General features: G+C 32.3%; 1 long non-coding RNA gene across 1 annotated transcript; it reads left to right on the forward strand.

The window, feature by feature from the left end:
• The first annotated feature begins 3,735 nt into the window (after positions 1–3,735).
• Positions 3,736–11,850, forward strand: LOC122271219 (uncharacterized). Its single transcript, XR_006226241.2, has 3 exons — positions 3,736–4,034; positions 6,748–6,948; positions 8,301–11,850. It is a non-coding gene; the product is annotated as an uncharacterized lncRNA (long non-coding RNA).
• Positions 11,851–16,619: the final 4,769 nt, after the last annotated feature.

Genomic DNA, 16,619 nt, shown 5'->3' on the forward strand with positions numbered 1-16,619 from the left:
ACTTATTAATAATAACCGGTTAATGTGATGAATTCGCTTAAATTATTCACTTTAACCGGTTTATTTGGTTGTTATTAATACTGACCGGTTAGTTATAATAACAACAGACTATTCACATTAATCGTAACACATATGCTACATATACTAACACGTGTACTTATTGCAAAGCGTGGCTTGCGGTAACAGATGTGTTGTTTGTTTCGTTTATTTTAATGGACGCTTCCGACTGACTGAGGCAGATCCCAAGGACTGACGGACTAAGAAAAATACTTGTAATGCTTCTCTAAAGATCAACAAGCAAACACTTAAATTGAAGCAACCCCTCCTTCATCCCCTCAGCAAAACAAAAAAACTAGTCTACTATAGATATGATCTCTGACAATTAGTGGGAGACACTGTTCCCAGCAAGTCACTGAAGTCAATCATCACTGGCTACGGTCAGTGTGCGGGTGAGTGACCACTTGGATCAGCCTGCGTAGGGACCGAGGGTGTGCGGTATTGGTCCTCGTTAAACTGTTCTATCGTAAAGTGCTCGACTTCTCGTGCAGGTCGTCGGGCTACCGAAGCGGGGGTGCCATCCCCTCTGCAGAGGATCTAAATTGTGATGGCATGTCTTCGGATCATCCTCAGGGATGTTTCCCAGACCGTCGCCAATAGCCCATTATGCAGCTCTAGTGCGACGTAAATGAACAACAACAACAACATCTTCTATATTTAATATAATTTAATTCAGTAAATGCTTATTAGCATTTTGTTTTTGATGACATTAAATTTGGAGTGGAATTTACCTCCATGAATCCCATACATGCTGTTCAATTGTAAACGCTAAACACAATGAGTGTGAGAGGCTTTGAAGGCGGAACCGGTGAATTTCCGGGCCTCTCTGACCGAGCGGTATCAGCCGAAAGCAGTGTGAAGCGTGGAGGTGGCGGGCCCGAATCCCGCCATAACCCTGGATGTATTCTTTGTGATGTCCTTCTCTTAACTGTTCTATCTGCCCTACTTGACATTGGTTTAGAAGCCTAAATTGAGAAAACAAGACTGCAAATATATGTAATTTCAATACAGCAATAAAACCGGTGACTTTCTTTGTCATTTATATCTCCAAGCAGTGGACTGATCTATAAGACACGGTTCCCAGCAGATCACCGAAGTCAAGCATCACTGGCTACGGTCAGTGTGCAGATGGGTGACCACTTGGATCAGTCTGCGCAGGGACCGAGGGTGTGCGGTATGGGTCCTCGTTAAACTGTTCCACCGTGAAGTGCTCGAATTCGCGTGCAGGTAGTCGGGCTACCGAATCGGGGGTGCCATCCCCTCTGCAGAGGATCTAAATTATGATGGCATGTCTTCGGATCATCCTCAGGGATGTTTCCCAGACCGTCGCCAATAGCCCATTGTGCGGCTCTAGTGTGACGTAAATGAACTACAACAATATCTCCAAGTACTTTTTTTTGGGTACTTTATTTACGTGGCTCTAGAGCTGCACAATGCGGTACTGTCTGGGGAACATCCCCGAGGATGATCCGAACACATTTTCGTGTTTTGTTTAATGGCGGCCACTTGGGTCTATTTCCCATTGGCCTCAGAATTGCTACTCTCTTATCGTTACCCAGTGAACACCTATGGCTAAGCCTCGGTGGTGGAGTAGCGTCGCCCACGTCATACAGCCACAAACCCGTTTATAGGGCGGGCTACAATCACACAGAGGAAAGGACATAAAACTCAGATGGAAAGAAACATCCATGCCCTGAGCGGTATTCAAACCCGCGGCTCCGCAGTCAGGTACTCTAACCACTCGGCCACCTGATCGGCAGATGATCCAAACATATAACATGGCAATTTTTGATCCTCTGCAGAGGTAACCGCTCCCCTGCTTTGGAAGCGCAAAGTCGAGCACTTTACTGTAGAACTGTTTAACGAGGCCCGATACCGTGCTTCATGATCCCTACGCAGGATAATCAAAGTGGTCCCCCGCCTGCTTACTGACCGAGAGCCAGTGATGCTTGACTTCGGTGATCTGCTAGGAACCGTGTCTTTAAGATCAATCCACTGCGGGACACAAGTTGCGACAGAGAATGCTGTTGGCTTAAATTGCTCATCACGAAGAACCTTAGTAGTTGCAAACTAATATCCTATAAATCATGTAAAGAATAAAGTAATATGTAAATTATATAGTGCTTATGAAAGTTTGTCTACTACAAAACACTTGTTGAATTTTGTAGGTTCGATTCCAATCGTAACCATGTTACATTAGGTTTTCATGTCCACCTGCATTTTGAATAACTTTACTTTCGAAATTAGAGGCACATTGCCCGTTCTTTGATTTAATTGTACAAGCCTATTAATTTATCTATGATTGATTTTTCTTCAGTTATACTTTATTCCATATTCAGTTATTCAAATATTTGAGTCCCGCAGTGGATTGTTCGTAAAGACACGGTTCCCAGGAGAACGTCGAAGTCAAGCATCACTGACTGCGATCAGTAAGCGGGTGGGTGACCACTTTGATCNGCTGGCACTTGGATCTATTTCCCAATGGCCTCAGAAATGCCAGAATTGCTACTCTCTTATCGTTACCCTGTGAGCACCTATGGCTAAGCCACGGCGTTGGAGTAGCGTCGCCCACGTCATACAACCACAAACCCGTTTATAGGGCGGGCTACAATCACACAGAAGAAAGGACATAAAACACAGAGAGAAAGAAACATCCATGCTCTGAGCGGGATTCAAACCCACAACTATTGGCTCCGCCGTCAGGCACGCTAACTACTCGGCCACCTAGTCGGCAGATGATCCAAACATAAAACATTGCAATTTTTGATCCATTGCAGAGGTGACCGCTCCCCTGCTTGGGAAGCACGAAGTCGAGCACTTTACTGTAGAACAGTTTAACGAGGACCGATACCGTGCTCCATGGTCCCTACGCAGGATGATCAAAGTGGTCACCCACCCGCTTACTGACCGAGATCCGTCAGTGATGCTTGACTTCGGTGATCTGCTGGAAACCGTAGTCCTTACGATCATTTCACTGCGGGACCCAAGTTGCGACAGAGAATGCTGTTGGTTTAAATTGCTCATCACGAAGAACCTTAGTAGTTGCAAACTAATATCCTATAAGTCATGTAAAGAATAAAGTAATATGTAAATTATATTGTGCTTATGAAAGTTTGTCCTCTACAAAACACTTAATCGTGGAATTTTGCAGGTTCTATTCCAATCGTAACCATGTTACAATAGGTTTTCATGTCCACCTGCATTTTGGATAACTTTACTTTCGAAATTAGAGGCACATTGCCCGTTCTTATATTTAATTGTACTAGCCTGTTAATTTATGTATGTATGGTTTTTCTTCAGTTCTTTATTCCGTATTCAGTTATTCAAATATTTGAGTCCCGCAGTGAATTGTTCGTAAAGACACGGTTCCCAGGAGAACGTCGAAGTCAAGCATCACTGACTGCGATCAGTTAGCGGGTGGGTGACCACTTTGATCAATATTCGTAGGGACCGAGGATGTGAGGTATCGGTCCCCGTTAAACTGTACTGCCGTACAGTGAGTGCTCGACTTGGCACGATGGTTATAGGGCCACCAAAACGAGAGTGAAATCGGCGGAGGATCATCCTCAGAGATATTTCAAAGACAGTTGTTAATAACGTATGGTGGAGCTCTAGTGTGACGTAAATAACCTACCACATCATCAACTCAACTCAACTTTGGTAGAAAATAATCGATATTAAGGGATATAAAATAAGAGGCACGGCCGGTATCGAATGAGCTCTTCCTGTCTCCGAACTGTAAGGGCCGTACGCCCAGTCCCACTACAACGACCGAAAGTCTCCGAACTGTGTCATTTGAAAATCGTAGTCTTGTGTGTTTAGTCTAATTATTAATACTAAGATGGATACCGTTATGCCTGAAATTTTCTTCAAGGCCTTCATCCAAAGACTTAGTTTTGTTCTCAAGATCTTCAAACAATAAGTTTATTACCAATATTTTGATGCTCGTTTATAGATGACTTTTCTCTTGATTTAAAGTAAGTTTTTCTAATTTTTATACTTTTTGCAATTAAGTTTTTCGTGATTATTAGTGGTACGCTTTAATTCTCCATAGTTGGGTGATTACTTTTTCTAAAAGATTAGTATACCTGTTTTAATAATTGACCCACTTGGATAATTTAAAAAAATATTTTTCTTCGTATTTTTTGAGCATGATTAAAATAAAACTAACAAATACTGAACGTAATTTTTAAAATTTTGTGTTCTCCAATATTGAGTTTTCGAAGCTCGTTTTTGTTTAAAACTGTAAAGAGAATTCCCTCTCAATATTAAGAAATATCGTATATTTATAAATTTGTATACGTATGTATATTTCATACAACGGTATTAACTCGCTATGTTAAACTGAGTTGCATAACTTTTTTTTTTACTCTAAATATTTTTAATCCCACTAATTTGAACTATTTATGATTAACAGTTTAATAAAGATTAATGTATACCAACATTTCTTAAACGAATTTAACTTGCATAAGCTTTAGTTTGGTAAAAGAAAATGTCTTTTGCAATCAAGTTAGGTTTTTAGGTCTCTCATATTTTATATTTCACAACTCCCATACTACTTAGTGTCTTTTGACCACTTCTGTTCTTTTCTTTGACCAGGTAACACAGTTTAATTTAGTTATTCAGTTAATTAGTTTGCTTGCTGCAGTTGAGGAAATGGTTTCAACTTTTAGCCGGCGGTGTTTTTGCTTCAAACTGTTGTCCGNTGTAGTAACTTTCTTTGAAATTTATGAAAATTAGAAAGTTGATCTATTAGTATAGAAAACATTAAAGGGTTGCGCAACTTTCAGATTAAAAATCTCTCTTTATAGGGAGATTCTACTCTATTTTAATAGAGCATTTACCCCAAGGCATTAAAATCTGAAAACTATTTGTTAATTTCGGTTAAATGTGTTAAATAATATCACGCTGAAACATAAAATCAGATTGTTGTATGTAATTTACTGGTTGTGTACTAAAGGTTTTAGAATCATCGTTGACTAATTTTAATTTTATGTGTTTTTTCTTACTTAAATGCGTACAGCATTGCAAATTTCTAAAAGGCGCGTTTATTCGGGAGGTTACTGCGTACTTTAAATTTCCATCGTAGCCCAACTTAGCTAAGCTACGAACACCAATATGGAATTGTGTTCGGTAACTATCTGTATCGAGCCATTTTTCATAACTTCTGACGAAAACTGATTTAAAATTCTGAACAGTTAATGTCATTCGAAAATTCGGACTAGAAAAGAATTGTTTTTAAGATGTGCAAAAATATTAAGTCTTTAAATTCTTTCTTTTCTGAATTTGAGACTAATATTAATCTAATATTAGTGATACATTACTTATAAGTATACAATGTTCAGCAGCAAATTTAAAAACTTAAAATATTTCGATTTGTTTTAGTTATGATTGCTTTTATGTTTTCTACAAATTGAACATTTAAAAATCTTATGTTCATTGTACGAGAACATATGTTTAAAAGTTTACGATGGCTTTTGCTTAGAAGCACCGGTATTTACCTATTATAATCATTTGTTTATTTTTATAATTAAAAGTTTAATTTTAATAATTTTTTGGGGAAAATCTACATATTCAGTTTATAGACATTTTCGCATTCAACTTCAGGTTTTCATATAAATGTCGTTATAATTTTAAGCTGGTGATGTTATATTAAGTTAATGTTTTTGTAGGGATCTTCTTTTCACTTGTCTTAATCGTACTAACAGGCCTATCAGTGAAAGGTTAGTGCGAAATTTATGGTAAATGGCAAATTTACGAAGGCTATAGCTTTAAAATGTGTCTAAAAGATTTAACTTGAAGTAAAGCACCATTAAAATTCTTAAAGTGCACTTTTTCATTTAACAAATGTTTTGTATGCACATAACGTCGAGTGTCAGCGGCCCTTAGGTATAGTGCGTTCACCAGGACGCTGTGTTCATTTCATCGAGGGAGTAAGAGGAGAAACATCTCCGCTCTTGAAATTGAGACAACCCTTAATGCGTGCCAGGCACATGCAGTGAATTCTGTTATACCTTTCGTTACTCAAGCTAATTAAATATATTTTAAATTTAAACTGCTCTTTTCCCAGCAAATATCTTAAAGGACAAACTCAAAAGAGAAGTATCATCTAATTTATGAAATATTTAATGTTAAAAAAAATGCACATAGATTGTGAAATAAATAATTTTGTCTTGAGATAGCCAAATAGCAACCTTGTTCAGGATTGTTCACATGCTTTTCCTAAAGATAGCGAAATGGTCGATTATTATGTGATGTAGGCAGAACAAAGTGTTCGCTTCTGGTGAAAGTACTATATAAAGCCAAAAACATCCTCTCTGCCACCAAGAATACCAATTTCTAAGCAAACAGCTACGAAATTTAACAGGTACAGGTTTGGTTTGAGGAAAATACTTGATCAAAAATAGTGTTATTCAAACGAGACTTAGTTATGAGTTTTACGTCATTTTAAATTTAAGAAATTGAAAATATTGCTTTAAATTATTATTAAACAATATATTTGTATTGACATAAAAGTACATTTAAATTGTTACATGTTTTTAGCTTTTTAGTAAGATACTTTTTCAGGGGGTTAATATAGTTTTTCCGTAATTCTTATGACACTGTGTACACAGCATTAAATATTTAACTAATGAAACGTAACCATATTAAACGATTATATTTTTAGTTACATTTTCTTATTTATTGCAGAATCCAAGAAGCTACCGTGATTTCCTTGAAATTGATGTTTGATACTCTACCACACGAAGTAACTAATGCTAGTTTGAAAGAATATACCTAGCAGCAGAATACTGATTATGACTTTACAGCTTGATACTCTACTACAGATAGTTAATAATGCTAGATTAAAAGCGGCAGAATACTGATTATGACTTTAAGGTTTATAGATGGGTAAGTATTTTGATCTCATTAAGAAATTGTTGAATATAAATTTTATTTTGTGTATTTAAACTCTAATACAGTGTTTGATCCGAGATTGATTTGTGAAAGTTATTGTTGAAATCTATTTCAAAAATTAAATTATTCTGGTATCCAACTGGGTGAAAAGAAAAAATTTCGACAGAAATTTGAATTTTTCATTATTTATGTTTGGACTTGGTTAATTAGCTTTCCAAAATATCTAAGTTTTTGATGTCAGATTTTAATAAATGGTGTTTGATTAGTTTTTAGTGTACTGACAAATATAGCCGGAAGTAGACTCCTGAAAAATAAACATTATTTTTTTTTAGAGTATTTAAACATTTTCATTTGATTGAATTATATTTTTAAGACTTTCGAATTTTTTACTCAATGAACTTTATGAACGTGTAAGTTGAACTTCTTTTCTAAACGTGGATTTTGAAATTTTTATCACGACAGTTTATTACAAAATTTGAAATTTTTGTAGATTTGTATGTTATCCATTATTTGCACTAAACGCTAGGGTATGAGTGAATTTCTTATTTTTTTTACGTTTTAAGTGTATTTAAAAATTTTCTTCGCGAAGATTCAATATTCATAAATAATATATTTAGTTATATTTCATTTTTTAAAAAAGATTTCAGTTCAAAACTCATGCAATTACACTAATCTAGAGAAATTATATTGAAATGTATGCATTATAATTTGTTGTCGAGGTTTTGGCATTGGAGTATTCGTAGTTTTTGAGCAAATTTGTTTTGAAATATATTTCATAAATTTTTAATTTTCGTATCCTTGCTAACAAATTAAATTTAGCCTTTGTTAAAATATGTTGAAGCCAGTCTCGTACCTTAAGGGAGTTTCAGTTTCTTGAAAACTTGGTTTACTGCAATTACTTAGAAATGTTTTGGGGTCTCCCACATATGTTACTATGGGGGAGGAGGGGGAAGGGTGTGTGAGCATCATTGAGGTAAGCATCATCCTGGGTAGCATTTCACATAAGCTAGGTAAGTTTGTCAAGTTTTTAATTTTTAACTCGTTAGGACGGGAGTTAATTGAGTTAATATTGTGCCTTACCTTAAAAACTTATTTCACCTTTTTAGTTTTTTAGTGGTTGAGGGGTAGTTTTTAACGTCTGCTGATTAAATCTGTTCATAACTATCGGGAGGTCTAATGAATTCGGCACAAAGTCTTTTGGCAAATAGTTCTAACTCAAATGAACTCTATCGAATATTTGACTGCAATAAAACTTGATTCGATGCACCGATATTGAACATTGCCTCTCTAACTAATTATGTTAATTTTGCCGTGACAGTAAAGGCATTTTATATTTTTAACACTAGGCTTTGTACTGGACACTTCAACGGACACTGTACTGGACACTTTAACACTTTGCCAAGAGCTCCATTTCTGACCTATTTTCCATGAGAAACATTTGTGCCAAGATGTCCTCAATTACTAACACAGTTGCCAAGATAACCATGTGTGCAAGGATTACTGACCTAGTTGCCAAGATGATCCCAATAAATGACCTAGTTGCCATGAGGACCATGTGTGGCAAGATGACTTACTTAAGTTGCCTAGTTGTCATGACCCAACTGTAGAGTTAAACCAACTTTATTTCTTCAACTCAAGGTTTATTTTTATGTTCTTCTCTAATATGAAAATTCCACACTTGTATTTTATGAATATTGTAATTTATTTTTTCTCCTAAAAATTAAGCTACATACTTTTTAATGGAACTTAAGAAATCTAAATCCATATTTTGAAATACCTTGCATGCAATTTAAGAGTACTCAGTATTAAAGTAAATTTATTTCTAAGATTTTCTTAAATACGAAAAATAATTAATCATATTAATCTAAAGTTTATTCTATTCAACATTTTATTCATGGATTATTTTAATAGTCAATTATTTATTCATTAAATATCATAAATTAAATTTAAAGTCTTAGAGAACGTGCATCTAATTTGCGTACACTAAGTACTTATTGATCCTGCTTAGTGTTTGTACGTACAATTGCGTGTCAAAACGTTTTAAGAAAAGCTTATTGTTAGCTACTGCTCTTTATAAATTATGACTTAATGTCTTAAAAATAAACCTAGAATATTTATGAGAATTAACTTTCAACGAATGAAAACTAATTTCGATTTATTGGTGCTTTGTCTTCAAACTGTTGTCCAGTACAAGAGCTAAAATGTGAAGTTGTAATATTAAAAAATTGATTGTTTGAGAGTGCCAGTTTAAATTTGAAATGAAAATTAAATTACGGGAATTAAACTAAAGTACTTGGCGTTCGATTTTCAAACAAAACATATTTAAATTAAAAAAGCTTAATATAAAATTTTATTATGGTATACTACTAATTAAATATTCTTTTTCAATAAATCTCCACCAAATTTTCAGATGCGTGATTGTTATCGCAATATTTGAGAATCAGTTGAAGTAAATTTGCTAGTTTCAAAATGATATCTACGATTTTAAATACACGCAATATAAGAGTTTAGGTCAAACTTTAGATAAAATTATATGGTAATATATTACATGGTTATAAAATTTATATCGAATCTATAAGTGATCGCTCAACTTCGTCGGCTATTAAAATATACTAAATAAACTCTTAAACTTATATCAATGTAAATTTCAAGAGTACAAGGAAAAACCGAAATAGTTTATTAAATACACAATCTTTAAAATTAGAAAGCTGAAAAGTATTTGAGGTATCGAGATGCTTGTAAACCAAAGAACTAAAGCATTCAATATCGCATATTTAGGTTTACCTAAATAAAGCGCATTGTATTAATAAAATACTTTTTAATAAATCCCGCCTCGTCAGCAATGTACTGTTATAAAGTACAAATTTTAATACTTGAGGTAACACATTCTGTTCCAAATATATAAAAAAATTATCTGACAATTCAGAATCTGTTTGTAAGTACCGCTTACATTATTTAAAACCCTTAAAGCTTAAGACTAGCAATTACGTGTCATAGCACTACATTTTAACATTTCTTTTCGCCTTATAGTGAGCCTTAATAAAAACAGTAAATGGTGTATATTTAACATGTTAATACTTCACACTTTAGTCTGTCGTCGTATTTTTATGTACGTATTTATAAATATAAATTCCTCTACACAAAGAAATTTGTCAAGCATTTATGTAGTATATATGGGCAATAACAATTATACGTATTCTATTAAATTAAAAAATTAATCTCTATATCAAAAGTCCAAGAACAAAATTGTTAAAAATTTAAAAATAAAAACTAAACAATCAAGTTATTGTTCAGAAGTATACGTTTAGGCAAAAAATTTTCGTATTTTGTCACTCTGGGGGGGAAAAAAAACTGGTAGATTTTGGTAGAGCGGAAATTTTTTGAATACTTTATCTATAGTTAAAACTCACCTAATATGGATTGAAGAAATTTGTTAGGAACAAATATTTCAACTTCGTCAGATAATTCCTTAAGATAAACTAGAATTATATTTCTAATTAAATAAGTTCGATATATTTTTATAAATAGACTTGTAGGTTTATACAAAACTAGTTTCGTTTTTAATCTTATTTCTCAGCAGAGTCTATTTTGCATAACGAAATTCTTTAAATAGATATGCCTCGATTTGCTTTTCCTCTAAAAAAGTAAACAAAAGTTTCAAAAATTAAACAAATTTGGAAGATTAAACTTTAAATTTAGTTCCCTTTTTTTAATGTAATTATGCCTGGATGAGCAAATTTAAAGTAATTCATGTTTAAGGAATTTCGTTATGCATTCATATTGTTCACTTCATTCATATTCACGTTCACTTCATTCATATTCACGTTCACGTCATTCGTATTATTCATTCATCACGTTATTTCATTATTTCACTTAATTCTAGCTAATTACTAACATACAACTAACTATAACATATATTTTAATCATAAAACATTAATTCATGGACTCTGCTGCTAAATAAGTTTAAACAACGGGGCATAATTACCCAGTATAAGTTATCGAAGTTTTTCTTAATTACGAGATAGCATTTCGTATAACTGAAGTTGTGCAATAGTAAAATGACGCAGAAAAATGTAAAGATTTTTAAAAGAAAGTGTAAATTTTACTAAAATCCTGTCTTGTTTCAATGCATAAAATTTTTGAAATTTGTATAAATTAAACAAATTTTTTGTAAACGGGACATTAGAGAAATCAACAGAGGAGCTTTAAAAACGTGTATCTATTTTAAATTGATTGAAAATAGTACTTTTTAAACTAAAAACAAATTAAATCTGTAGACATTCTGCAATAACTAGTGAATTTTACTAAGACTGAAATGCCTGTACCAGTTATTCTAAAGGAAACTGAAATTAAGAAAATATAAAAACTTATAAAAATTAAACTTTCCAACTTTATTTTTGTAGGTCTCTACTATTAAACAAACCCTAAACAATAATCTAAATACCCTGAAACAGTCTCGTATGTTAGTTAGGGCATTTTTTAAATGTTCGCTATTTTAATACCAATAAGAGAGCAGAATATTGTCTATTTGTAATTATCCATCCTCTTTCACGTGACGCTTCTGAATTGTTCAGGGTTCGCGAGATTTTTGGAGAATAAAACAAATCTTTACGTTCACGTTACCGTTTACTTGACACAAATTTTATAATATTCAACGGATCTTTTTAAACTTTTATAGCTATTAAAGGATAATGGATGTTAGCTGCTAGGCATTAAGTGATGAGAAACTTCATATAAATAGTACATATCCAATAGAGAATTAACTTTACTTAAGCTACTCTAAAATTAGGAAAGTGGGTATTGGGTGGAAAAAATAGTTTTTGAAGTAAGCATGGTGGAGCTTAGTTAAAAGAATAAATTTAACAATCATTACAGAACAGATACCCCTTAATCTGATTTAAAAAAATTGTTTTCATGATTTCGAAAATGGGTACATAATTCATAACGTTCTTAAAGATCCAAATCAGATTTTAGAATTTACTTTATGACAAAGTTTCAATAAAAGTTAGACAACAAAATTTGAACATTTTAATATTGCATCGAAAGTCTAAATCTGTTCAAAAATGTGAAAGAATGTGCCAAGAGATTTATCTGAATTTAAAAATGAATAACTATGTTAAAATATATGTTTAGAAATAAAATAAATCTTTCAACGTGTATATGGCTCTAATAAAATGCAAAAGATATTTTGTATATGTGTATTTACCTGCGTGCCTTTTAAATTATAGCCAACGAAGTTAGTAGAATTTTTAAATGTTAACTTAAGATTTCAAAAATCTGACTTTGATGCTGTGTAAAGTGAATATGTAATGAATCAAATGATTATTTCAAAATCTCTCGAACCCATATTTTTTAAACTAAACTAGTTATTGCAAGTAAATCGCACAGTAATTAGTTTTTTTTTATAAAATCGAAAGTGCTAAAAATATAGGTTCTTAATCAGAGAAGGAAAGTTTCCGCTATAAACATGAATCGACAATTTGAAGAAAAGCCGAAAAAATCCACGAGGTAAAGTATAAACTAATTTTCTGAATCTATTAATTTTTTTAAAAAATTTTTCAGTAAAATTTTCTTGTATGTTCATTATGCGTTTAATACTTCTATAATAATAAATGACATAGATAACAATAAGCTTTGTTTAATATTTAAAGCGTGTGTATTATATGAAATGCAGATTTGCGAATTCCTAAAAATTTCATCTCAAAATTTTTATTCATTTACGGTTCAACCTAAGCTAAACATTGTTATAAGGCTAGAAATTTTTACACCAATTTAAAATTCAATAACGTTAGAACACCAGGGTTATATTATACAAAATGTTAAATTAACTTTCGGAATCTGAACTGTTTTAAGTCTAACTTTCTAAGAATTAAAATTTATATGAAATTCTCATCTACTTTTAGGCATTAAACTTTAAAAATTGTACCGCTTAACTCAAAGCAAACAAACATGGTAACGCCATTTTAAGAAGAGTGCCATAAAAATTTGATACACCAAAGTAAATCTTGAGATACTATATCAAAATTGCAACTGTATCATTTTATAATTGCAGAGATTCAAATTTAAATCTGATAGCGCGTAAATATTAAGACATCGATTATAAGACAGCTGAATGAAGTGCAGCTAGTAAGCGCGGTTATATTTCATGATATAGGTCTACGCAAGTTGTGGACATCGATCTGCAGCAAAAGTGTGCAAGTGTGAATCGGAAGTTTCGGTATGTTCTAGACCAGGGGTTTCCAACTTACATGAGGCCGGGGGCCACAATAAAAAAACATAAATCAAATGGCGGGCCGCAACTTTAACAAAATTGTATGTAGGACTCTTTTTATGTTTGAAGGAACATTAAATACTACTGTCAGATTTTTACAAATTTGTAAAAAACAAATATTGAATTACAAATTAAAATGAGAAGTCGATTTTTAAAAATATTAATTGCATATTAAATTCGGGCTACAATAATCTTAATGTGCACCCATGTATTAAACAATTAATGTGCAACAAATATCTAATTGTTAAGATATAAAACTTTAAAATGGTTGGTATTAAAACTGACATAGTAGCACACAAAATATTTAATGACAATATTGAGGTTTGTCTGCTTCCACCACCAGAGGATAGATATTTACATTTTAAATTTAAAATTTACAGATGTATGTGTAAATATTTTCGTCCAAAATGTGGTTTCAAAAAGTTAAATCGTAAAATTTCTGATACACACATGCTAAATTATATTCACAAAATACAAAAAAATAAAATAAAAAAGAGCAACATACACTTATTTTTGTATTTGAATAAATATTTTCTTGAATGCAAAACCTGAGAAATAATTTTTTGCACTGTCGGTATGATAAATTTCACAGAAACTAAGAAATTAGGTTTTTATTAATGAGAAAGGTATTTTAAACCCATAGATTTTTTACGAAAATTGTCCGCAAAAGAATGACAACTAATATATTTTTGTTCGCGGGCCACAAAAAAGGCTTCGGGGGGCGGATGCGGCCACCGGGCCGCTAGTTGGAAACCNTCCCTTTTTTTAATGCAATTATGCCTGGATGAGCAAATTTAAAGCAGTTTATGTTTAAGGAATTTCGTTATGCATTCATATTGTTCACTTCATTCATATTCACGTTCACGTCATTCATATTATTCATTCATCACGTTATTTCATTATTTCACTTAATTCTAGCTAATTACTAACATACGACTAACTATAACATATATTTTAACCATAAAACATTAATTCATGGACTCTGCTGCTAAGTAAGTTTAAATAACGGGGCATAATTACGCAGTATAAGTTATTGAAGTTTTTCTTAATTACGAGATAGCATTTCGTACAACTGAAGTTGTGCAATAGTAAAATGATGCAGAAAATATGTAGAGATTTTTAAAAGAAAGTGTAAATTTTACTAAAATCCTGTCTTGTTTCAATGCATAAAATTTTTGAAATTTGCATAAATTAAACAAATTATTTGTAAACGGGACATTATTAGAGAAATCGACAGAGGAGTTTTAAAAACGTGTATCTATTTTAAATTGAGTGAAAATAGTACTTTTTAAACTAAAAACAAATTAAATCTGTAGACATTCTACAATAACTAGTGAATTTTACTAAGACTGAAATGCCTGTACCAGTTATTCTAAAGGAAACTGAAATTAAGAAAATACAAAAACTTATAAAAAATTAAACTTGCCAGCTTTATTTCTGTAGGTCTCTCCTATTAAACAAACCCTAAACAATAATCTAAATACTCTGAAACACTCTCGTATGTTAGTTGGGGCATTTTTTAAATGTTTGCTATTTTAATACCAATAAGAGCAGAATATTGTAATTATCTATCCACTTTCACGTGACGCTTCTGAATTGTTGAGGTTTCGCGAGCTTTTAAGAGAATAAAACAAATCTTAACGTTCACGTCACAGTTTACTTGACACAAATTTTATAATATTCAACGGAAGTTTTTTAAAATTTGGTATTACATTAGGCAATACTTTGAAATTACAAGTGAGGTATTAAGCGATTTGGTGATTTGTGCGCAATTTAAGGAAAATGGTTGGTTGTAAGGTTTGATCAAACACAGAAACGTTTGTCAAAAGACTTATGGCTGAAATTTTTCCCGAAATTTTAATTCTTACGCAGAGTTATCACAAGGTATAAAATTCGCTTAGTGGATACAGGGCTCCAAATGTTAAATTCCTGAGCCTGACTGGCCTAGTTGAGTGATATTTTAGGTCTACGAAGTGACGTAGAAAACTTAATTTATAATTTAACGAGTTGGCAGAACATTGCAATACAGAATTAATTAGCGGGTATGTGATAAAATCTCGATGCATTTAGTGCATTAATTTAATTTATAAAACAATAAATCTTAGTTTGATGCGAAGAGTAATTTCGATTCGGACATTTAAGCAAATATAAGCGTTGGAATTTTTGTAAAGTTTAGTTCTCAAAACGCTAAGGCAGGCACTAGTCTATTTAACTCGGGTGCCGTTGCTGAAATTGAGATTCGTTAAATTTTCTGCGCAATATTGGGACATTGTTCTGTAACACTATCCATATACGGCTTATTTTTGTCGTGAAAATGTTGATAGAAAACCCCAAGTTTCTCTATTGCAGTCCAGCTAATCATAGGGGATATTAATTCTCTCGATTATAAAAGCAAGATAGTTTCAAATACGGGTTGACATTAAGAACAACTTTAATTATAAATTCGTTTCGACTAAATAGGACTCAAAATTATAGGTTAGCGACGTTTTACATGTGGAGTCGTCCATCCGCAGCATAAATCATTGTTCGCCCATGTTTTAAACATCGTGGAAAGTACTCGGATCTTAAACTTTTATAGCTATTAAAGGATAATGCATGATTGCTGCTAGGCAAAACGCAATGAGGAGCTCCATATAAATAGTACATATCCAATAGAGAATTAACTTGACTTAAGCTACTCTAAAATTAGGAAACTGGGTATTGGATGGAAAAAATAGTTTTCGAAGTAAGCATGGTGAAGCTTAATTAAAAAAATAAATTTAACAATGATTACAGAACAGATACCCCTTAATCTGATTTAAAAAAATTGCTTTCATGATTTCGAAAATGGGTACATAATTCATAACGTCCTTCAAGATCCAAATCAGATTTTAGAATTTACTTTATGACAAAGTTTAAATAAAAGTTAGACAACAAAATTTGAACATTTTAATATTACATCAAAAGTCTAAATCTGTTCGAGAATGTGCCAGGAGATTTATCCAACCCATCCGAATTTAAAAATTAATAACTATGTTAAAATATATGTTTAGAAATAAAATAAATCTTTCAACGTGTATATGTTTCTAATAAAATGCAAAAGATATTTTGTATATGTGTATTTACCTACGTGTCTTAAACATTATAACCAGCGTATTTAGTAGAATTTTTAAATGTTAACTTAAGATTTCAAAAATCTGATTTTGATGCTGCGTAAAGTGAATATGTAATGAATCAAATGATTATTTCAAAATTTCTCGAACGCATATTTTTAACTAAGCTAGTTATTGCAAATAAATCGATTTGATGAAAAAAAAACCAATTACTGTGCGAAAGTACTAAAAACATAGGTTCTTCGTCAGAGAAGGAAAGTTTCCGCTATAAACATGAATCGACAATTTGAAGAAAAGCCGAA

The sequence above is a fragment of the Parasteatoda tepidariorum genome, chromosome 2 (genome assembly GCF_043381705.1).
Source record: "Parasteatoda tepidariorum isolate YZ-2023 chromosome 2, CAS_Ptep_4.0, whole genome shotgun sequence".
Classification (NCBI taxonomy): domain Eukaryota; kingdom Metazoa; phylum Arthropoda; class Arachnida; order Araneae; family Theridiidae; genus Parasteatoda; species Parasteatoda tepidariorum.